The sequence below is a fragment of the Neopelma chrysocephalum genome, unplaced genomic scaffold (genome assembly GCF_003984885.1).
Source record: "Neopelma chrysocephalum unplaced genomic scaffold, ASM398488v2 Primary Assembly neopelma1_23, whole genome shotgun sequence".
Lineage (NCBI taxonomy): Eukaryota > Metazoa > Chordata > Aves > Passeriformes > Pipridae > Neopelma > Neopelma chrysocephalum.
Window position 1 is genome coordinate 24,548,284 of NW_020897691.1, and position 25,570 is coordinate 24,573,853.

Sequence of the window (25,570 nt, forward strand, 5' to 3'; positions counted from 1 at the left end):
ACAGGTGATGGAAATGTCATGAAATCCATTGAACAGCTCACCATCCTACAGGAGAGTCTCTTTTACCATGAGCCAGAAGCAAATGTGCCACACAAAGTAATGGTGAAAAACAGGTATTCTCAAATTTTAATTATAACAATTGCTTTGACAACAGATTCTTTACCATATTTTCCTTCCCCCATTTACATATTTACTAGCTGTGATCAAACTTCTCCAATTTTTCAAGCTTCCTTTCTAAAGCTAAGGAATGGTACAGCTTTGCAGTAGTAGCTGCACCCACACTATCTACATAGGTAAAGTACTCTGCAGAGTACTGAGTTTAAATTACTACTCCTTTTTTGCCTACGATACCATCATGATCATTTGCTATGGCCTCCAGTTGTTGGGTTTTTTTAAATAAACTGCTGGCTTGTAGTGAAGCACATACTGTTTGCTTGCTCTCAGTTTGTTCAGTGAGCCAGAGCACTCTTAGCAATCTGCTCTCTTCATTATTTACCAATCCCTCAGTCTTTGTAGTAGCAGTATTGTAGGCATTACAGTCTAGCAACAGAAGTACAAGGAAGTTTGTAAGAAGAAAAATCTCTTTTATTAGGTCAGCAATTGTTCTAACCAAGGGTATTACTTCTTGTGGTACTTACTAATCTTTCTGTCACAGGTAAAATAACAACTAGGTTTTGATTTGATGACTAGCCCCTGAAAAAAACTCTTTGTAATAGCATTCTCTTTAAAGACTTGTTAAAAAGTATTTGTGAAACCTATACTTTAATTTGCTGTTTAATCCATTTCACTTATGCCAAGTTGATTTTTGTATCCTTCAAGTTTATTAATCAAAAAATCCTGTCAACTCAAAATCCTTACAGAACTTTATTACATCACTACACTTATCTTTGGAAATCAAACTTGTACTCCCATCAAAAATAATATCCCTGGTTTGGCACACTTCAGTGTTCATAAACCCGTGATGCAGTATAGTATGCATATTTCAGTGTCATATGGGAACAACATAAAAAAAGGCATTTGGAACATGATAGCATGTAAATTAATACTTTGTGACAGTAGAGGCTAATAAAAAATACAGATGCCATAAATTAAGCACTTGTCTACAGTGATAGCTAAGTAATGGCCACTTCTGAGAAATTATTACACTTCTTTCCCTAGGAATAGTGGTAAAAGAATACAGCCTGTCACGAGCACTGCAGCCCTTGGCAGTGACATTCTACCTCTAGTGGGGTTACGCTCCGCCTGTCCCCTGCAAGCCCAGCTTTTGGACAGCAGTGCAAAGATCTGAAAAAGTTCTGTCATCTCGTATCATGTCTGAACTTCTGCCTTCCTTTGAGAAAATCATAGCTGTCCCCTCCAAAGGCTCCAATACTTTCCCTATTGTTTTAACCTGCACATATATCTGCAAATTATTTGCAATTACTTCAATTTTAGTTAAAAATCCCAACATCAATAAAACCTTTCGACTGAAGATCAAGGGATCAATTTAGTAGACAAGGTTTATGTTCTGCAAAATTCCACCTATCCTGCAGACTTGACCCTGTACTTCAGTTAACAGAGGTGGCAGATTAGGTAACAGAGACTGTGGTTCTGCAGCTATTTCTGCAGCACCGCTGCCAGGCTCAGCAGCATGGGTGCTGCCACTCATTCCGACCTTTGCCTCATTGCCAGCACAGCTGTTTGTGAACCACAGCAAGGAACGGATCCAACTTAAATGAGTGGCCAGCAGAGGCGGGTTAAGGGGCTGCTTTAGAAGCACTGCAACTAAATGTGAAACCATAGATTCACACTTTTCTGTCCTCTACCACACAAACCAGATGGAAGTAGAACTTGAGATATGGTTAGTCACACATGAGGTTACTACTACTGACGCTTATGTGAACCAATACTCCTGGTAAATGAGGTAAAACCAGAGCAAAATGTTGGACCTCCTTCTACCAACCTTACAATCAAACTGTTGCAGACTTCGTCCTGATTTGACAGCATCTCTGAAGCTGCTATTCTAATCCTGGACTTCATTCATTGCAGATCTAAGCAAGACCTAAAAAAGCTAGACAGTTTCACAACTACCAGGGAACAAACCCTTCCACTTCATTTGTTTTATGACAAAAATTTGACTACTTACCTAGCCCTTGCAGAAATTAGACTATCCTTTAAACAGAAAATTGGAAAACAAGCTGAATCATAGCTAACTAGCTACCAGAAATTACTAGGAAACACATCATCTGGCCATTTTAGCTTAAAGACCTCCTATTGCAGATGACTCCCAGACATACTGCTGCACACTGAGCTCAGGACTCAGTGCTTTGAACACAAAAATTGCTTCCCTGAACAGGCAATCAACTGAATAAAATTAATATGAACATTACACCAGTTCCTTCTGCCATGACAGATTACAATAAACATAAAAATAGGTGGCTGAGTGGAAAAGTACTTTAATCTTTCCATTTGGAAAACCCACCACAGTCTCAAATCTTACCTTGGGGTAACAGGAAGTTTTATTTTCAAGACCCTTTCCCAGAATGTAATTACTGCATTTGTAAAACCTCTATACTATTCAGCCCTATTGGTTCCCAGCTCCCCAGTCCTCTGTGTTAAGACCAGAACAGAAATGTAAGGTTGAGTCTGAGTTGCACTGCTAGAACTTGGCAGAGGAAATGTGCATAATCTCCCTGGGGGGTGCCTGGTTTTGTGAAACCATGTCTATGCTGGGACACTCAGAAGAGCTGGAAGAAAAACCTCACATATAGCATGATGTCAGGATGCTTAAACCGAAGTGTGCAGAGAGGTTGGTTTAGCTGCTCTCTCTTGGGAGTAAGGTGAACTTCACTTTCTGTGATGTTCTGGAAACATACTACAGTAAATAAAAAGGAACATCTAGATGGGATTTAATATGGTAAATGGACTTCATGCCTTTCATTGAATATGCTTGGCCTTCACCAAATGTCTCTGAATAAGCACAACTTGAGTATTTACTTCCATGGGCAACAAAGTTGCCTGAACAGAATTAAAAGAATACAATTAACAATATTTCTAAATGCATAATTTTCAGGAATACAATTACTGTAAAGGGTATCTCTCTGGTCATTTATAAAATGCTACACAAAAAATATTCTAATGCAGGAATATGAAAATATGTTAAAATGGAAGAAAATAAATATATATTTTGGACATTTATATTTATTGCTCCTTTGGGTTTTTTTTTCCTAAGTATCGCAGGATCACTTCCCTGTGCATGTGATCTCATACATATAATGTATATTGCAATTCCCCATAAAAAAATCAGACTGCACTAAGAATAGAGGACTAGATACTCATCTGGCATAATGTGAGACCACTCCAGTAATTTCAGCATTCCTACTCCAATTTGCAACAGCTAAGGATCTGGCACAAAACATCAAGTTAAGTTTCCAATTACCTCAAGCATCAGCACTGATTTCAGTAGTTATATACACACAGTCATAGAGGAGAATTATTTGAAAAATTGCAAACTCAGCTCTCTATTATTTTTTACTTTTGTGGTCTAAATCAGACCCTTCATAGTATTTTAATGTAGATTTTTGTGGTTTAATTATATATGTTTCAAGAGCAGACTAGTTACTTGCTGCATCTACCCAATTAAAAAAAGGAAGGCAGCAGTAATTTTTTACGCTGCCGAGAATGTCAGCTTATACTGGGTCACGTCACAGAAGTAACTAATGTTGCCAAAAAATCTAGTGTATATTAACTTAAACACATAACTAAAAAGTTATCGCCTATACAAGATCAGTCTTCTCTATGTGTTTTGTAGGTTGTCTTGGGAGGTCTTTTTTCCAATTTGCTGCTCCAAATTAGTCAAATTGTATAGACCTGCCACAATATGAGGCAATCGTAAAGATACAGTATTCAGTCAGCCCAGTGAGACTGAGTTCTTCTGAGACAGCATATAAATTACATCCAGCTGAACTGCCTTCCATAGCCCTGCAACATTACTCACTACACTACTTCTACAGAGAGTCGCTCAATGAAAAATCACTGAAATAGTATTTATTTATTTAATTAATTCTAGGAAAAGGACACAGATCTCCAAAGGAATTTAGGCACAGAAAACCTTCAAACTCCTCTTTTTCGAATCTATGGTAATTGCAGTCTAACTCAAAGTTTAGTGTCTTGTATCTAAGCCTAATAACTTAAGACCAAATAAGTCTCACTAATGTATGGACCTCCAACAGTTCTGAAGATAATCACTGGTCATTATAATCTTCCCTCGGAGAAGTAGAGAAATTTCAGACATGGAGAAATTTAAAAAAAATTGAAACTAATATGCTTAAACTTTAATATTCTTCAGACAACTATTTGCATTTGACATTTTGCTCAAAAGTCTGATAACTAGTCTACATACAATCCTGTGACTGAGACAGCCCAGCCAATCCTTTCAATATAGGATATATGATCATCCAAGTAATTTTCACTGTTTAACATTACAGCAAAAAGGGGGCCAGGTATTCGTTACATTTCTCAGGTTTAGAGACAAAAAGAAGAAACTTTACCATAGTTTTTGCCAAGGTACTGTATTACAGGCATCCCAAAAGCAATCTTTCTAGCAGCATTACAAACTAAAACGTGGACTAAAAATGTGAGTTTTATTGCCTCTTAAAATAAATTTTATTATTTACTTGATATTTAAGCACTCTCCTTATCTGAGCTTTTGCACTGCAAAGCGCATCCAAGTTCCTTTAACCACTTCTGATTTAATGACAGATTTAATAACACTGCAACACAGAAGTGTGGACTTGGAAAAAAAAAATATTTCATAAAAATCTGATGTTTATACAGTAACATCTAAAATGTCACCTAATGCATACAAGTAAAGCCGAATTTTTTTAATGTGTATTATAAACTCAAGGGCTTTGATAGGTAAAACATCTACTGTCTTTAAAAGGCCATAAAGACAATTTAGTTTTAATAACCATTTTTATTTAATTTTTAAAAGAGCAGCAGTTTATGCCTTCAGTAGAACCATGCCCTGAAATCTCAGGGGTGATTAAAGGGCCATGCTAAAGCTGAAAGGTTTCGAATATCAAACTATACTATTATGTCAGGGTCAGCAAGATCAATTAGCGCTTTCCAATGACAGAAAAAGGTTAAGTTGAACACACATTTGCGCAATATCTAAATCCAAAAAAGAAAAATCGCACATATTAAGTTTACTTATAAACTTTTAGATCAATGATCAAATATCAAAACTCTTCTTCCACTTGCATAGCATAAATACCATTTTTTTTTACAAAAAATATCAGAAAGACTGCAGATACATTAGACAGCAGAAATACTACTAGATTGTCAAGTACAAAAAAAAGCAAAGACATCTGAGTGTTTCTGCTACCAGACTCAGTTTAGTGCTGAACTTCCAGAAAGCTTTAAAAATACTTGATCAACTTGACAGATGTCTGTTAGTCTGATGCCCTTGTGTTTGCATTCCTCCTCCAAACCCTCACAGTACCAAAAATGAATGATAGGGAGCAAATAAACCTACTCCTATGTTCATTTAAAAAACAAATAGAAAACTACCATACAGTAAACCCACACCCACTCCTCAAATTAAAAATACTAATCTGTAAATTAACTCATCTTAAATCTGGAAAATACAAGTGCAATTAAAAGCCATCCAGAAACATGCACACCAGGAAGCAAGGGAACTTACATTTCAGTTCTTAGTATCACTAGAACACTCACTGGAAATAACAGGCATGTTAGAAGTTAATTCAACACCTGTAAATACAAATGTTGCTGTCGTAAACATAGCTTGAACAAAGTACCTGGTTATGATATCAAATAAAGCAAACATAAAATCGCAATAAAAATGCAGGAGATTAACAAAAACTATAGACGAAAGAACACTATGTTGAAATCAGCAATTTAGATTGGAAATGCATTATTTTGAGTAAAAGCAAAGCAAGATTACCTTTCTTCAATGATATATTTCAAAACGTCTCTTTTTATTTAAGCCCACTTCTCTATTTCTTCAAGGAGTGATTTGAAATATTTACTACCAGACAGTACCTAATTTTAGGTTTTAAGTGCTTTAACAGCTCTATGAAATATGATCAGCAGCTGCAATATAGAAGTATGCTGAATAAACTCTCCTTATAAAAAGGGAGACCTGTTTTACCCTGAGTTCATAAAATCCCTACTTTCAAGAAGGAAAAAGATAACACAGAAAAAAATAATAGCTGCGTCCTAGAACACTTGACAGAAATTCTAGGAATTTCCTTCTTCTTTCTGTATTAACTTTTGTACTTAAAAGGAAAAAGCAGTTTAAATTTTAAAACTGAAGGATTGCACAGAACATCGTGCAATGCCACCAGTACATCAAGGAAACAGACTGGTACCTTTCCCACACCAAATGCCAGTGTTTAACATTAATTCTAGGACTGGAAGGCAAAAGTTGCATAAAGTTTAAAGTGTTAAACTGTAACGCTTGCATCAGATGCTAAAAATATGCCACAGGATACTATCTATAGCTGTATTTCTAGTTACCTTGTTTGAAATATTTTAACTGGAAATTGCAATTAACCGGAAAACGACCGTCGTCCTACTCATTACATTGCTTGTTTAGAATGTATTTATTCCATTGGCATTACCCATACAGAATAAATTTCTATTGGAAAGTGTTGTGAAGCCATTAATAAATACAAATCCAGCAAGAGTAACTGTCAACCAAATTTATTAGCAGTATAATCATATACACATAACAATAACAGCATACAAATTATCTGAACAAAGATACATAAAAGATTAGCCAACAAACTCCTCTTTCATTTCTATTAGATTTGATTGAAGAACATCTGGTAACATAAATACCAGAACTTTCAAAAGAAAGCAAGAAGAGCTGTTTCAGACACAGCCCAGCTAATGTTAGATGTCAAATATAGAGGAAGAATCACAGAATGACAGCGAAATGTCAGTCTGTATTTCCACTTTACTCATAGTATGATACATACTGCAGGTATGCAAGCATTTGTTATTTAGCAGCATTTTCAGAAATACAAGGAGGAAAAGTCAAACCCACAGCAATTTTACGAAAGTTTTCTGTTGAGCGTTATGGAAATGAAACAAAGATATAGCTTGAGCTTTAATAGAAAGTGCATGCTTCAAACAACAAACTCCGAGGTCAGACCAAAAAATATATTTACCATACAGGGGAGATGCCTCCTTTGTATAATTCACTCTAAATCTAAACTGTTGATTAGTTTATCATAGATACACTTTCTAGTCTACGCATGTGAAACAAAACCCAGAAAACCGTAAATACTGTTTCCTTACTGTTCTAGCATGACTTCACGCTTAAACTCGAACCGGCCAAAGCGCTCCCTTGTCTCGTACAGCTTGCCTCCCAGGATTTTTCTAAGTACCAGCTATTTCACACCGCCACCCGCGACTTCAGCGTGTCCCTCCGTGTGCTCCGTGTGCTCGGCTGCAAGCCCTGCCCGCGGGTTCCGGGCCGGCAGCACCGCGCCCGCTTGGCTCCGAGCGGCGGTTTCATAAATGTAAATGAAACTTTAGATGCCAACTACCGATTGGCAGCAGCGCTGCCGTGGAATCCCGCTCTCCCTTCTCGGAGGAAGGCGCCGCGGGGCTGCTACCCCGCGGGTGGGTGCCGGGCGCAGCCCCGGGGCACCCCTGCGCCCGGGAACGGCGCGGAGCCCCCGCGGCTCGAGGGGAACAGTCGCCGAAGCCGTGTGAAACCCAGCTGGCGGTTCTCCGCGGGTATCTGATTTTGGAAGTGTCTGTAGTGACAGCAGGAGAAGGAAATTAATGGCTATGAGCCCACTGGGTTTGAACACGGAGAATCCTGTTACCTCCTCGCGGATCAAGTACGCGCGCACACCCGCAAACACACAAGGCTTCCCCACGTGGAAACGCTTTCTGACCAAACACAAGACCCCGCATCGCCGGTGGGAAGGGCAGCGGGACCCCCGCGCCGGGGCTTTCCCGTGGCCCAGTCCTCCAGCGGGGACCCGCGGCGGAGGCGGGGACGCGGTGGGCCGACCCGAAAACCCACCGTTTTGTCCTTTAAAACCACAAGAAAAACAAGCCGGGGCGGGGGAGGGGAAGGGCAGGAGATATCCCTCAGGGAAAGGAAACAGAGAGGAACAAAAACAACGGGCAACTCTGTCCCCGCTCCCCTCGGACACTGGGAAAAGTGGCTGCCGGAGCCGCCGCAGCGGCTGCCGGCCAGGAGGCAGCAGGAGGCAGCGGGAGGCAGCCTTGCCCCATCCGCCGGCACCCAGAGGCAGGCGGGCAGCGGCGACCCCCGAACGCTGCCGGCAGCTGGGGCAGCGCGGGGCCGAGGGCGGGCGGCAGAACCGACGGCTCCTCTGCCGCCGCCGCCTGTGCCTGCGGCTCCCGGCCAGGCTGTCTCGCCCCCGCGCTGCCCAAACCCTGGCTAGAAGGAACGGGGGTTTCGGGAAGGGGCTCGCTACCATCCCTGCGTGTTTTCATGTCGCTCTGGCCGGACGGGGTTCCCGCCGCCAGAAATGTTGTTTCCTCCTAGCCTCCCGTCAAGCCGCCGACGGCCCCGGCCCTCGCAGACCGACCTGCTCCCCGCCTTCCCCAGGCGGGCCAGCAGCCCCCGGCTGCTCGCGGGGCGCAGCCCGGGCCCTCCGTTTCCGCCGCTACGGGGGTGGGCGGGAGGCGCAAGCGGGGAACAATGCGACGGCAGCCGTGACGGCTTGCGGCTGTCTTGGGGCTTACCCCGGCAGCGCCGGTAACAGCTAGCCGAAGAAAGGTGAGGGCAAAACCGCGGGGATTGTCACCTGGAGAGAGGCAGAAAATCCGGCTGGGCGTGGAAAAAGTCACCCCGTTCGCACCGGAGACCAGTCTGTTTTTTTGCAACTAAACTCGCTTGGGGCCGGGGGCGAAAGCTCCTCTCTACCTCTCCGTTGCTCCTTCCCATCATGTTGTTTTACAGTAACTTTGTTGTTGTTGTTGTTGTCGTCATCGGACCAACACGAAAAGAATGCTAAATAAACGCTAAATACAAGCACATGCACACAGACGCCTCCACGGCCACATGCACATGCGACAGGGAACCGGTTTCCTCCACCTCCGAGCAGAAGAGGTGGGAGGGAGAGACGGGGACGGCGAAGTCAGAGAGACACTTACCTTCTCGCTGCCGGGATATGCCGCTACCTTTATTTTAGGGCCGCTCCTTATGTATTTATTCTCGTACCTTCTCCGAGCCGAGGCTGCCCTTTTGCACTGTTCCTCTGGCAAAAACAGAACATCCCCTCTACAAGTTCCCCCCCCCGTCCGTTTTCTTCACACACAAATAAAGCGCAACTCGGAGCAAAACGGGAGGGGAAATTGGGGGGGGGAGGGAGGGGGTAGGTGGAGGAGGCTGGTACGGGAGAATCCAAACACTCCTCGCACTGCAGCGAGCGCAATTAGTTGCCTCTCGCGCACAGAAACGTAGAAAGTTTCTCTGGCAAGGGACGGGACTTTCCTAAGAAAAGGTAACCCCCTCCCGCTCTCCCGCCCAGAAAGGCCGTCCCGGGAGCGCGGAGGTAAGGGGCGAGGACCGCGGGAGCCAGCGCAGTCCCGGACGCGCCGCTTCGCACTTGTGCGGGGAGCTGCCGCCGGGGCTGCGCCCTGTTCCGACCCCTACCTCAGCAGGGCAGCCCGGCTGTCCCGTTGCCCACCCGCCGCCGCCCCGCTCAGCCCTACTAAGCCCCGCTGAGCACGCCTGCGCTGCCGCTGCCCCCGGCCCCGGCACACCGCGGCGGGCACGGACCGCCGGCTTACCCGGCCACCAGACAACTCCAAAGTGTCTCTCCTGGCCTCCCGGCTTCGCAGCCCGGGGCCTGGACCTTTCGCCTTTGCTACTCCCTGACATCTTCAGTGAATAGTGATGGGAGCAAAGGAGAGGGCCCTGAAGGGTCACAGGTTGACAAATGCCAATCCACTCTACTACAGGTAGTGAAGTCTACACTTGACTTTTTCCATTTGTTTCTTCTACAAGAAACCAGTACTATAAAGCAATCCTGACTTTTTGGAAGGACTATGAGTGTATGAATGATCAAGTGCTACACAACAGGAGTGGTTGGTGTACCCTTTTATAGGATGCATTTGTCTCCTTGTTCTCAAGCTGGCCAGTGTGGATGGAGGAAAAGTCCTTTCCTGCTCTGAAACTGAACGCTCTTTTTTGCAGAAAATTCAGCAGCTCCATATGGTCCTTTCTGCTACTTAGTGTGGGGAAGCGGAAGAAAACCTCTAATTGCTTAGTCACATTTCATGCTCTTACCCTTCACCTTGTTTTATCTCCTAAGTGTTATTTCATTGCGTGGATTGAGTGGCTCTTGTCCAACCAGCTGCATCACCCTCTTTTTGTCAAGTTAACTTCACTCTCCAAAGGGTGTAAGTAAAAAATTTAAAAGAGGAGGCAAAGTTAGGCCCTATAGCCGGAGAGAGATGTGAGAGAAAACTCTTGGTTTTCAGAAGTACTGAATTTCAGAAGCTTTTGAGGTCAGCAAGTCATCTGAAATGGGGGGGGGGAAGTATGGATTTGTGAAGATTGTTTCCTACCTGCCTTCTCTTTCCTTACGTTGCATTTGGTGATACTATTTAAAGCATAACTTTACTCAAGCTGTTTGCCTTTGAATTTCATAATTTGCGTTCAATGAATTGTAGTAACATGGTCATCTCTTTCCTAAATAATTTCAGGCTTAAGACAACTAAATCTTCATGAAAACAAGTCTATAAAAACCTTGTACTTGCTGTCTTGGATAAGTCACAACTCAGAAAGATAACAGACTCAGAAAACACTTTTGACCTACAAAAATACAACCAGAAAATCTCTTAAACTAAAAAAGCCTCCAAAAGCCAACCTTCAAATTGTCATAGCATGGGACAAGCCAGAAATACGAAATGAATTTTGAAACTGAGAGCTCAGAGAGTAACTGGAAGGGTAGAAAACTCAGATTTGTGGGAATAATTGTAATTGACAACCCTGCCACAGACTAGGTTGTGACTAATGCCAGCATGCATCTTGCTAACAGGCTCCTTCAGCGTGGAAACATGCTAAGAACTCCTTCCTTTCTAGAGGACTTTTGTGAATGGCAGCGCAGTGGTCTAACCCAAGGTATTCAAACATGGTAATAATGAAGGTCTTTTGAAGTCTGGTTTCTTTCCACTTCAATGAAGCAAATTCCTTTAAGGGGAATAGTACCCTAGTAACATCAGTTGTTTTAATAGACATAACACTTTAAAGCAAGCTCTTAAACATCTGTTGCACTCTCTCTTAAAATGTAAGGTACAACTGACTTGAAAAGATTGCGTATGTCTTTGCTCAGTGTAACTTGCTTCAAATTGAGGAGAGATGAGAGGGTTTCACTGTTGTTACATGGTATGGTCTCAAGACAAGTCTCCCAGTAAGGGGCCTGGTCTTGATGTCGTTGGATCACCTTGCTATTTTGGTATTCATTTTGGTGAGAGTGAGCGGGGTCGTACCAAAAGTAATGAGTGTTTGGCCTGAGTCAAAAGGGACTGAGGGGAGTCCTACAGAAACTGATTTCTTAACCAAACAATTTTTCACAGTGATTTATTGTAAATGTGACTTTCACGGGTAGGAGTTAAATGATGATTTTGTTAAATCAATGTCTTTGGGCTGAAGTAAATTCCAGTGAGCTCAGTGGAGGTGATTTCAGAAGGCCAAAATATAGTACAATACACTGTTTCAAATAAATTGACTGTGTGTGACCATGGAAAAGGTCATGCTAGAAATAGTCCTAAGAGAGCCCAAGGAAGGTCTGTAGGGCCCATTTTTACACCAGAATAGAAGAATAATACCTTATCCATTTAAAGCAACATGGGAATGTAAGTAGGCAAGATGTAATTATCTAGATTGGTGTTTGGCCAGGCACTCCTGCACTACCAAAAACTATCAGGGTGTTTAATGTCCATAAATGCTCAGTATCCTTGGTTTTACCTCTTAAATAAAGGCAGCACTTGTGATCATATTGTTTATGCTGGTTCAATACTGAGTCAGCAGAAGAACGTCACCTTGCACAAATACCCGTTCACACAGTAACTTGGAATTTCCTTGGAGGTCTTCCATGCAAATACTATAGACCCAACCCTACTTACCTTGGGAAATCTAGTGAGATTACAGCCATAAATAGTATGGCTCCAGAGAATCATGTTTGCATGTGTTGCTAAAAACAATATGGACTTAGAAATATTTATAAGTAATTTTTAAATTAGAGCAATATTCTTTTACATTGTATCTCAGTAACAACAAGATTTTGTTGTTGTTTAAGCAGAGGGATTATACTTAGTTATTCTGAGAAAAACTAATGACAGACAGTCACTATTTTGGCAATGTATCATGTTATGATTTATTGAAGTGCCTACCATATGCTACATCCATTTACCTGTCGCAATTTTTTTACAAAAGCAGGGCTTTGAAATATGGCTTCTTATTTTCAGATTCAAGTATGAAATCCAAAGGCCTGTTAATTAGGCAAAGTGTGTTGATCTATATACTTCAGGTTATTATTGGTGCTTCATGGCTTTATAGTCATGAAAAGAAAGAATGAATGGAGGTTCTTTTGACCTGGTTATCAGATTTCAGGTTTAAAAAGAAGGTGACACACCCTTTTCAGTAATTCGACATGCAGGGTTCAGCTGTGGGTTCAAAAACAGGTTACAACTGGCTAGTCATTGTGCTCTTGAAATGCCAACTGTGCCTTTAAGTATGTTATATAACCTATTTTTTGGTTTCAGTTTTCAAGTATGGCATCATTTCAGTGTTATTTGGATTTCCATATATTTTTTAATCCAAACAAATCTGACCTCAATCATAAGGTTCCATGGCTCCAAATAGCTGGGCTTTTCTAATATTTTATTTTGAGTGCCTACGTTCAATACTTCATCACATAGATATGTGCTGCAGACTGTGCCAAATACTGTGCCAGGGATGTCCTCAATTATCTTCAGTGCTTACCAGGAGAGGGCTCTGTTCTGCATACCATACACAGAAGGAAGTCCCGCTGAAATTAGTACGGGTTTTGACTCTAAAGCTTGCTTGAAATGAAGCTGGCTAAGTGCAAATGAAAACTTACATTATTTCAGCTACCTGTGCAGGCGGAATGAGGTGTGCTTGATAATCTTAATTTGTATCCTGCTATTACACCAGGATCTTTTCTCCCTTCCTGGGAGAGACCCAGTCTGCATCCTGCAAGGTACCTTTCTGTCATGTTTCATGTAGGTTTCATGAGGTTTCATTTAAGTAATCTACAGAGCCGACCCAGAAAAAATATTGGGCCATACATTTTTGTTTAATGAACTATGTTTTCCTTGATCATTGTGGGATACAAAAACTATGTCTGCACTGATCAGGGACACAGATCTAGCACACAGATGTGTTAACTTACTTCTTGGTGTGGTTTTGCTCTCATCAGTTAATGTTCTCATAAAAAATGCCCTGGTGGAGTTCCTAGTGCTTTGACTAGTCCAGGCATTCATCCTATGCTGGAGAATGATAATGAGAATTTTGACCTTTCAGAAACACTGCTCTGACAGATGGCCTCAGGTCAGAGAGCAATCTTCAGATAATTTCCTAGTGCAGATGTAGCCTGAAAGTTACTCTTAGTCCTGTTCCAGAGACAACATTAGGTCAGGTTCTTGGGGAGGTAAGAGAACTGTCAAGGCTGGCATTACCTCACCTCCAGAGCCTCTGGCACTGGGGGAGAACTGAGGGTGTGCCCCACACCCATCTATGTTTATTCTGGCTGTAGAATTTTGTTTCAGATTTCATTTAATCATAAATAAAATAAAGAGTAATCCATGGATGATTTATAAAAATGTGAATATTTTAATCTGTTTCATTAAACATTAGTGCTGCTGCGTAATGTAATTCCTTTGAATTTGCTTTTTAATCAGTTTCATGTTAGATGTAGTTTCCTCACTTTTTGATTACTTCTAGGAATTTCCACCATATTTTAAAACTTTTCTCTGGTTATTTTTATCCATTTACAACATTCTTCAATGGAATAACTGATATGGCTACCATGCTATTTTTAAAGATCTATTTAAAGCATCCTCAAAACCTGTAAGACATAAACCCCAGCATTTTGAAAATGGTTTTTGGTTACGTATATAGGTAGCATAAACCAAAGACATAATTTACTGTCATTAATCAGAAATGGTCTGTGTTAGTGAGTAGTTGTGTTTGTTATTCAACTATCAGCATGTTGAGGTTTCCATTGAAACCGATAGTAAACCATTCATCAATGTCATTGTCAGGAGGATTGAGCTTGTTATGCAATAAACTCAAATACAGATTCACACCAAGAACTTTTTACTACACTGTAACATCATATTGTTGCTGTATTGCATTATAGTATAATAACATGTAGTCAGTAAAGAATTATTTGCCATAAGTTTTTTCACATCTTTTATAGAAGTAAAAATGACATTGCCAAATGACACTACAAATTATTACCATTACCATATATTACCATTACGCTAAAAATAACTCTGTTACTTCCAGAAGCATAATTGAATTCAATTCTCCAGTAGTACAAGATTAAATGAATTTCAGGCAATTTCACTCATTTATTTGCAGGTGGTGTGCAATAGAGGAAGGAAACAGAAAAACTAAAAAACGAAAAGCAGAGATTAAAAAAAATTATGCCAAAAGTATTTGCAGAAAACCTGTTTTATTTCAAAGTACAAGTTCCTTTTGCCTGTTGAAATGTTCAGTTCAAAGACTAGACATTTCTGAACATGTACTTTATAGCTCCAGTATAATCTATAAGTATATATAGATATAAGCTGCCAGTTTATTTGCTGCACTGTCATAATGGTAGTAGGCAGAAAACCAGGCATAGTATTTAGGGATAATCATCCTTCCTTTTCAGAAAGTGTTCCAGTGTTGTCTTGTGTTGGGGTACTCCTGACCAGACTCTTCAGGTGTTGGTTTTTGTGAGGACCTCATCCTGAATCTCAGAGATATCAATTAGAAATAAGCTGATTCGGTTATTTTAAGGACAGTTATTTTAAGGACATTTAAACAGCAGTTGTAGAGGTCTGTTTTGTACATGACTGTTAGTTAATCCTGAGGTTACACTCCTTATTAAATCATTCTTTATGCATTTCAATATTAAGATGTCCAGCAAGAAATTTGTTCCATTCTGATTGTGAAATAATAAACATACTCTGAAAGAATCACTTATGTTCATGGTTTCTGCATTCTTCCAATGAGTCTAGTCTTTTATGTAATATATTAGTAGTTATTAATGTAGTTATTATATTTACATTTGGTTACTTATTAAAATTTACTCATAATTTATACATTCTGCTTGAAGGTCTTACTGTACTTTTTAAAAACAGAGGTAGACACGGTCCCAGGCCCAGGGATCTCACCAGCTAGTCCCACGTAAACCACGCAAAAGAAGTTACTAAAAAAATTTCCTCTGGCGTGATCATCCACTGGTTGAAGTCAATGGAAAGAAGCACTTCTATTTTAGTATTAACTGGAACATGTCTTGCTGCATATCTGTAGATTTTGTGGGGACATTAGTACTGCAGTTACACTGGACTGCATAAATGACGGAACAGTCTTTCAGCAGAGAAGTAACTGATTGTTTGATGTACTTTCTGAAACCACCAGCTCCACATTATAAGCAAGGTAAGAATATACTAGTGTGAAACCAAATAAGTTCATATAACCTTGTTTCATCTAACATAACAACATTGATATGTCAAGAGTTGTGGGAGTTACCTGAGCAGCAGTCAACCGATTTTCCCACATCAGACAAATAGAGATTATGTGCCTTCTCAGTTTCATTTTTGGGGTAGAAGAACTTGTCAAACAGATTGCTATGTGTGATTGAGTATCGATGCAATGGTACATGCACATCTTTCTCTCCATTAGTTTGCAGTTAGGCAACAGCTGTCCTGGGACAGGAAAAGGAAGCTTTTGACAACAGTCTCCAAAGCAGTCCCGAGTAGTTTAAAACAGAAAGCAGAGATTCATCAAGGTAAATATGCTTTCTTGAACCTTCATCCTTCCTCACTCCTCCCATTATATTCTTCTTTTTCTAGTAACAAATACTTTGCATTTTTTCAAACAATTAAAACCAAATGGCGTAGGTTTTGCCAAAGCTGCTAAGTTGTTCTGAGACCTACAAGTGGCTATTTCGGTTCTGGTTTCAGAACATCTTTGCTATTACAGTGAAAAAGAGAGTAGAGGAGATGGACACAAGAGATGTGGACTGCTGATGAGAACAAAGCAACTAATGTAAATCTCCACTGCTTGACCTATAGCACACCACTTCATCTTCACCAAAAGGTGTACAAAGTACTCTTCCTCCTCCCGTTTTGCATTAGTTGACTACACTTGGGACTGGCTGTGAATGTGAGTGCTTTATTAGCATTTGAATAATCTGTACTGCTGTGCAAATGAGACTGAAGATTGAACTTCATGGAAAAATAAAAAAAATATATATATTCTAAAAGGTGACAGCCTGTGTTTCATTTTCCCTGCTCCATATCCTGTTCTGGCAAAACTTTTCTCCACTTCTGACTTAATAAAAGCATATATACACATTCTGAGATTTTTTTTTAAATGCACATTTTTATTATTCACACTTTTGAAGCTCAGAGAGGGACCAATTTAGAAGGCCTAAATTCTGGGAGAGTTTTGTTCTGGAAACAATTATTTTTGTTGAGAACTATTGATGAGGTGATTACCTAAAAATTCAGTGGCAGGAAATTGAAGAGGAGGCAATTTCTGAGTTTTGAAAGATCATCAATAACAAGTGAAAACAAGTCAGGTTTCTCCATGGATTGTTTACACAAGAGTAGTTGTTGATAAATGAACTTCAGATTGGGTATTAGAGGTACATAGTGTGCAAAGTGTAATAACAGTTTTACTGCTCAGAGGTTGTGAAGACTGCATAATTTATAGGCAATTTACTCAAGCATTGCAAACAATTAGTAAAATCCTTATAGCAGTCCTCCTCATCGTGTATCCTGTTAATAATATTTTTTTTAATGGGTATCCATTTGCCTTTTGTTTTTGAAAACAGGCAGCAACTTTTAAAATAATTTCATTCTATAATGGAAGGAGTTTAACATTACCTATGTGGGGATGGGAATTAATAAATAAATATTTTGATGGGTAATATAAACCACAGTTATGATGCTCAGATGTATGATATCATGGCTTTGCTCTAAGTGTAGTAGTTAAGACATGGAATTACCATAGTTGGCAGCGAGAGGAGATGCTGTTTCAGTTGTGTAAATATGCTGTTATTTGTGAAAAGTCAGAGATTAATTGACTTTGATGAATTGATAAGGAGGAGGGCAACCAGTGCTGGAGCCCTTTCCTCGTTCTGCCAGGTTCCAGATGACGTGGCAGAGAGGTTTTCCTGCATTCCTTCCTGGTACCTTCACTTCTGAAGATGAATGGGAATGGCGTCGATGTCAAGAGCCAGGAGAAAAGCAGGAATGCTCTTGTATCAGATTTGCCTTCACCTATTTGAAAGTTTAAAAACCATTTTGTCATGGTTAAAGACTTTCAGGAGGAAAAGATTAACAGAGGGCAAGTGAAGTAGTAAGATTACTCAGGTGTTCAGGAACCTTCTTACTTGTCCTGTTTGGTATTGTGCGTACTGCTGTGAATCACTTATAATGTGAAACAGGATTTCTAGTAGTGAGAAGAACTGCTGAAGTAACTAATACTTTCTTTAAAAAAGTATTTATTACAAAAAGGTGTTTGTTTCAGCAATTATTCTCAAGTGGAACAATCTGGAAAAATAAAGCAATACGGCCCTGACATACCTGCTAGCTCTCTATGGAGGAAGTATGAAGAAACAGGCCTAAAGAACAAAGTTAAAAGAGATCTTGGGTAGGAGAGAGTTCTTGGTCTGAATTCTACTGAAGTTCTGTAGTAGTTGCAGCCTGTATTATTATCTGCAAGAAATGCCCATGGAAGGAGGAATTACACTGTTGTAGCAGCTGAATTTGGTGAAATGTATAATGCTGAGATAACAAGGTGTTGACATTGGCCCATACCTTTTCCTCTTGTGATTGCTTACTGTTTGAAGTGATTCAGTATATATCATATTTGTATGCAAATATCACACTTTTAGTTTGTACACAAATGCTTGAGAGATTTATCATCCTTATTATATTTAATTCTCTAAATTATATGTGTATTTCAGTTAAATTAGAATTTCATGTCATTTTAGCAAGATTAATAGATAGTTTAGTAATACTTCACATTTAACAGAGTTTCCTTAAGATTAAGGCACCATTCTTTATGCCCTAATTTAATCTCTTGGGAACTGCCAGTTCATTTTCTGTTGTGTTTCTCTGGATTTTTCATTTTAGTTTTGGCATCTTCCACTCACATTGTAAAATGATTCCATTAGTATTGTCAGAATGTAGAAGTTGTGTTTTATTAAAAGAGTACTTAACAGCTTTTTGATATTTCCCTGGCAATTATACACCCGTGATGTAAAGTGTACACCTTGTAATATGCATAAATATTTCTAGCACTATTTTATAGAAAACAAGGAAATAAAGCATGAATTATTACTTTCAGGAAACTTCAAATCTGAGTTTGCAGAGATCCAGAGCTTTGGTTACCCAGGTACCACATATCATAAGGCTGTAAACAAATCCTCTGTCAACAGAAGAGGCAGGTGGTGAATGTTGTGAGCAAGACTTCTTGCACCTCCACAGGAATCCTAAGCTAGTATTCTCCCTAGTGCTTGGGCAAGTTGTAAATACTAAGTATATGAGAAAACGCACATGTAAGAGAAGAGGAAGAAGAAAACCACAAATACGTAAAAAATAAATCTTTCAGATATCAACAGGTTTAGTGACTGTTTCATTCTCTATATTTTTATTATAGTTACACTAAAATTACTGAAAGAGGAGGGTAAGTTTGCGGCATGGGAAGTCTTAATTTAAAAAAACCTTCTATCAGCTGTAGTACTGGCCTCATGACCCTAGGGTGGTTATCATCTGACAGTGTTGTTCTGGAAACCAGAAATTGATGACTACCCTCAGGTTCCATGTCACATGCCTTGTGGTAGCTGGGCTTGGGGACCCTATGGGAAGAGTACATTGCTGTCACTCCACAGTGGTCTTTCTGGCTAATTAAAGAGGAGCACTGACGAGCTCTGGAAAGAGTCCTGACAGCCCCCATTAAATAGAACAATTTGACATATTACATGAGTCCTGTGGAAAAGCTTTTAAAGAAAGAAAAATCAAAGATGGGCAAGTCAAGTCCACACAAGGTTAATGGGATGATCCTACAGAGGCAGCTGAAGTGATGCTGAATATGTTACTGTCTTTGCCTAGCTTCCATATCAAAGCTTTCATATGTACCACAGAGATTTATACAACTGAAATGAACACTGCTGTGGGCTAACAATAGAGACTTCCAGATTTATTCTTGCTTTGGGAAATAAAATATGTGTCAGTCCAGGGTGGGGCTCTGTTATATTGGGTGTTACATGACCATGTAATGAAAATGAAAGAACCTTCCTGCAGAACTTCAGATTTAAGGGTGCAGGAAAGCAAACGTAGTAGAAAAATTAAAATGCTTCCTAGGGTGAAACAATTCCTCAGTACCAGTAGATGGAACAGAAACCATGCCTCCTGTCAAACCCTCTGGTACGTCCTGCACCCTAAATATGAGACATATAATAAGTAGGAATTTTCATTCTCAAATTATTAGGCTATTTTTTTTCTAATTTTCAGAGTCAGAGAATAAACTGTATCTCCCCTCTTCCCAAATGCAGAATTATCTTCTGTTTTGTATTACCTCTTGAAATGTCATGGACCTCTAGGCTTCCTTCCTGTTACAGTTGCCAATAACTATTAGCATGAACACATTCGACAAAGCTGCACTTAATGTAGAAAAAAACACAGACTGTTTGTGATATTAGCAAAGCAGCTCTGTCAAAATAAATGAACTATCATCATGTTAGGAAGCAAAGTGAATGGAGAGAGTCATGTATGTTTTTGCTACAAGTAGTGACTGTAGCCTTGTAAATATGTATTAACTAATTTAAAAAATCACGAGGATAAAAAAGTAGTAATTTACATAGATGAACAAACCAGCACTACATGACTTGAGCCACATGCTGCTGTATACTTTCTGTTTTCAGCAGAAAGGGAGATCTATCATAGGAGCAACCTATCTCTCTAAACATAGAAGTAAGGAAAACACCACAAATAGTGAAATGCCTTTTCCTTATTCTTCTCACATACCTTCTTTGATCTACTTACCTTTTTTGAGTCAGAGCAAAGACTAATGGCACAACTCATAAAATGAGAAACTGTCCATATCTAGCAGATAAACTGGATAAAAGTTCATGAAACATAAAACTTAGGGCACTTGGCTTCATTCATCTTGTATTTCTGCTCAAATGATGGAGGAATGAGGGTAGAGGATTGAACAAAAAATGGAAGTAAAAAAATTCTGCCCTGGGTTAATTTATGACTAGGGTTGGTTTGTTTGTAGTTTTTCAAAGCACTACTAATTTCCTCAAGAAGCTCGAATGGTCAAGACAGCTTGCATAATAGAATCATAGAATCATAGTATATACTGAGTTGGAAGGGGCTGATCACGATCATCGAGTCCAACTCCAGGCCCTGCACAGGACACCCCAAGAATCGTACCATGTACCTAAGAGCATTGTCCAAACGCTTCTTGACCTCAGACAGTCTTGGTGCTGTATAGTCAATAGTGCACAAGAGACTTAAAGAGCTGGTGAGAACTGGCTCTTCAGCCTGACAGTCTGACAAGGTACCTAATTTCCTTAGCTAACTGGAAGATTGTCCTCAGCATAATTTAAACTCACGCTTCTGGAATGACAGCAAAATAACTTTTCCACCCTGCTTTTCTAAATAGATGCTTCTACTAAAAATCTAGAGTCTTTAGTTACATAGTCCCTATCTCCCCATTATTGCTGTTACCATGTCATTTTGTTTTCTCTGATATGGATGTTTCTGATTATAAATTAACCTTGTAAACCAGTTATCCTAGTTCTTAAAATCTACTTTGCACGGCGAAAGGCTATATTTGGTTCCTATATTTGGTGTAAGATGTTTAATATTTTTGTACATCTTCTGATACTTTTATTGAAGCTGAGATTTGTCCCCATTAAAATTGCTTTAAACAGACTCATTAAAAATCCTTTTAAAACCAACAACACATAATTTTTAATGTGGAAAAACTCTTGAAAACATACAGTTCTAATTGTTGGTTTAATCTAATTTTTCCTGTGGTAAATTAATAATTTGTAATTTTATGAACACTGAAGGTCCTGGGTGTTTTTCAGCCTTCATGAAAGTCTTCATTTTGTTTTTATAAAATATAGAAAAGTTGTTTTACTCCTAGGACTGTGCAGCTTTTTGTTTTCTTTCTCTTTCCATTTACACAACATATTTGGTTATTTTACCCTTCAACACAAAAAGCTGTTTAATTTCCATCTATGCACTGAACAGTCTAACTGGAAAAGATTTTATAAATTCTTGTGTTTAACTTTGTTTTTTTTTTTCCTTTAATTTAAAGTCAGAGATTTAAAAAAATAGAAAGAGTAAACTCACCATGAATTGTTTAAATATTAATGAACCCTGTTTTTCCACATTTCGCTTATATGTAAAAAGTGTACACCAACTTTAAACAACTGAGAACTCAAAAGCGCTACTTGCTCACTGTCAATATTGTAAAGATCTGTAAATATGTACAAGTTTGAAGTCCACAAAGAACTGTGAAAGCCTACAGAGCATACACTAGCCAAAGTCTTCTGTTTACCAGCCTCTGATATTGTTTTTATGTTTATAAATTCACTGTTAACTTCATGTTTTGCCACTATTTCTCAGAAAAACAGATTAAACATCCAAGGCACATGCAGGACAAAGGAGGTGATCTGAGACAGCTAACACAGCTTCAGTATGGACAAATCATCCCTATCCATGGGGGTGGGGGTTGGAACTAGACAGTCTTGAAGGTCCTTTCCAACTCAAGCCATTCTGTGATTCTATGAAACTAAAGACAAAACTTTTGCTTGATAAAGACAAAAAAAAGAGAAGGCAGGTTCTTTATAGTAGTACTTGAATGCACAGTATACCTTATGCTATGGCTCTTGAAGTGCTTTGATATTAAGCTGTTTCTCAATCACTTCTACAACATAGAAGAGAGTGGTCCTTTTATTAGCTTCATTATGAGTATCAACAAAAAAATGCACTGGATTAAAAGTATGACTGTTCTAAGAACTTTTCTTATATAACTGTCTTCACCTATTAAGTAATTTGGTAAAAATGTTGCATAAGCAGTACCCTCAAGAGTGTTCAGTTGCCCTTAAATTAGAGCACTTTTCATCTCATATCACAGAGATCCTTGCGCTAGAACCTGAAACACTTTCTGTCCCCAGCAACCACCATCACCAGGCCCCAAGATTCAGGAGGAGTGTTTCTAGTAAAAGGTTCAGCAAAATCAGGAAGTCTGAAAAGGTCTGATAGGTTTTCTGGAGTGAGGTACATAGCTACTGCCCTGATAACCATACCGAGATGGCCAGTCATCTTTTGCCAGCTGTTTGGAGAAGAGGGTACTCAGGACCTACGAAGTGATAGAGGACTATACATTTGGAAAATGAGCAAATGCTGATCAGTAAGGCAGCCCTGATCTTCTACCAAAACTCAGGCCAGATAGTTCTATAGCTTTAGCTACATTAGCTCTTTTCCTGTGAACAGTCTCCTAGATTTCAGTGGATTTCCTTAGACTCTCTTATAGAAGCAAAGCAGAATCAGGCACAGGAGAGAATTTCTTTTAAATCTCCACTTTATTCCTAAATACTTTTCTTCTTGGAGTATGTAATACCATAGGACAACATTTATATTAAGGGAAGCTTTGTGCCATGATGGAACTGTGAAAACAGACTTCAAAGGCATATCATTAATATTGAAGAGGTTCACCACGGAGGTACTGCTCTTCTCTCTAATAAGCAAGTCTGAAATTGCTCTGAGTTGTGAAGGAAGATAGATTCCACATTAGAAGAAACCATTGAAACCGTGAAGACAAGTGCTAGAGATGATGTTTAGCAATTTCATTTGTATGTGCTTGTGGAAGCAGAATAGGATGTCCTAGCACCGAAGGGAATCTTAGATACATTTCAGAGAACACTTATTTTTAAAATTCTCCTAGTGCTGGCGAAGCCTGAGTTTATGGAAGAAAGTAATACTTTAAATATTGATTTTTTTCCCCCACTGCATATGATCCATAATACTTAGAAATTAAACAGTCAAAGCAAGAACCACTTACCAGCAATTGTCTCAGAAAAGGAATTAGCGTAACATAGCAGCTCTGAAAAAAGAAATTAAAACCCTACCAGAAACACAGGATAGGAAGTCCTGGGCCACATAAAAATCACAGGCAAAAATCCCACTGACTTCTGCTGGATCAGAATTTCACTTAGCATCAACTTAGAGTAGACAAAACTAAATTATCTATATGCTAGCTAGGCCAAGATACTATAATTTACACTTGTGAAAGTACCGTGCTATTGATGCATCAGCATATGTACAGTGCAAATTCAATATGTATTTTAGTTAAGATAGATAATTGCAGATCCCTCCATAAATTACATGAATAGTGAAATCAAAGATGAGTGCAACTGAAGATAGAACTGTAGCAAAACACCTGCATGTATCATTTCTGTGGTCTAGGTTTGTTTCTGTAGGACACAAAGAGGTTACACTCACACAGATCTTAGCATAAATTTTGTGCTCTCCAAAGAAGCACAGAATTGCTGTACCTGTGTTTTTTGCATAACGCTGAACTAAGGAGTTTCATCCTCTTTTCTGAGTGATGTGTTTGTAATCTAAAGAGTAAGAGACAACTCAAAGTCCATCATTACTGTGAGCTATCTTAAGTACGCTTCCATGGCAGGAGGAGTGGAGGCAGACCACTTACAAACACAACACGCAGATGAGAGGGTGAAACAGCTCAGTTTTGTTGTCTCAAAGGTGATCTCGTCTTTGAGAAGGATCACCTTAACAAAAAGAACCTCCACTTTGCCTGACATAGAAGAGTACTTAAGATAGCCCACAAAAACTACTAGTTTTGTAAGGACAGATGGTAAAAGTGTGTAACAGCTTAACCTAAGATCTCCACTGAGACAATTGTGAGTTTTGCCATTCACATTCAAGGAAAAAGTATTTAACGCAGGACTGAAAAAAATACAAGGGTATAAAAAGCTTTAACCATAAAGTATTGTAACATGCAAATATCTTAACATTCATGAACACCAAAACTACTAAATCATAGCATATATTTGTTATGTTGCACAGAAATCCACTATATATATAAAAATCTACTCTCTCTATAAAATTAGGCTTAAACACACTGCTATATAAATAAACCTATTAATGTAATATGTTTGCTACAAGTTTATATACTATGACCAGTAGGCAAGTGACAGAAGAATGGAACTAATAAAAATGTGCCAGTTAACTTCTTTTCACCTCCTACTTTTTTTAGATTTTACCTATATTTTATCTGCTTTCAGAGCAGTACTGCAAATACTTTCCTGTGTGAGAAGTTGCAAATTATCAGGGTTTGTAGGTTAAGATGCTTTAGCAGAGAACTGTTGGCAGGGAGTAGGCTTAGCTTTGGATCCCATGAGCTATACCATGCAGGCTGCTGTCTCAGCATATATCATAAGCTCTGATGGCTTCCTCTTTCTTCCACAGATCTGCCTATCTAGTGCTGTAACATTTGCTACTCTAGTGTAAGTGCATCAAATAAGCATGAATTGTACTAGCCTGTAAATTTATTAATTGCATTAGAGAGCAAAAATCAGAAAGATGGGGTTTTAAAAACAAAATAACCATGAAGTACCTACCAGCTATTAGACAGACTCACGTGATGAACATTCTACTGTATTTCAATACCATGTTACATCTCGAAAACAATCACACAAATAGGAAACCCTGTTAAAATATTTTCCCACCACACAACCCTCCAGCCGGAGACCATGTCAGGCAATGGTTTCACTTTTTTAGTAATGATATTCTTAGCAGTCTCATTGTTCTAAACTGGTCCCACAGATATCTAATTTTTAGTCAGATAACAGACATTATTATAACATATTGGAATTTTTAACCAGAAAATTTCCCTCCAATTCTACAGACTTAAGGGCGCTATGCCACCATATGTGGTTTCTTGCGTTTTTCTGACTACTGTTTTCTAGAACTAAACAAACTTTGTCACACCAGGCATATCCATGACATATTTCTACTGCCTGAGGGCATTTATGGACAAGAAATAAGCAGTCTGTTTTAAGTCATCAGAAAGTGAGTCTAATGAATAGGCTTAAAGCCTCATCTATTTACTAGTGTTTTATTATTTGTTAAAATGACTCATGGTTAGTGCTATTTTCACCACTGTACTTAGCTAATGGCCTATCAACATTTCCATTAGGAACTCCTATGGAGAAGTCAGTGGCTTAGCTGTGAAAATTTACAATAAGTGTGCCGACCTAGAACACTAGTTCCCAGATGT

At 39.3% G+C, this 25,570-nt stretch overlaps 1 protein-coding gene and 1 long non-coding RNA gene across 4 annotated transcripts in view; one reads left to right on the forward strand and one right to left on the reverse strand.

Moving 5' to 3' along the window:
• EYA4 (EYA transcriptional coactivator and phosphatase 4) overlaps nucleotides 1–7,468 on the reverse strand; it is a 156,015-nt gene extending 148,547 nt beyond the window's left edge. For all 3 annotated transcript variants that reach the window (XR_003535437.1, XR_003535436.1, XM_027690695.1), the window contains exon 1: nucleotides 7,306–7,468. The gene's annotated coding sequence lies outside the window, so the exon portion shown is untranslated. The remainder of the gene's footprint in view (nucleotides 1–7,305) is intronic.
• Nucleotides 7,469–9,438: 1,970 nt separating this feature from the next.
• LOC113971117 lies at nucleotides 9,439–18,625 on the forward strand. Its single transcript, XR_003535442.1, has 5 exons — nucleotides 9,439–9,497; nucleotides 15,548–15,673; nucleotides 15,920–16,025; nucleotides 16,201–16,285; nucleotides 18,596–18,625. It is a non-coding gene; the product is annotated as an uncharacterized LOC113971117 (long non-coding RNA).
• Nucleotides 18,626–25,570: the final 6,945 nt, after the last annotated feature.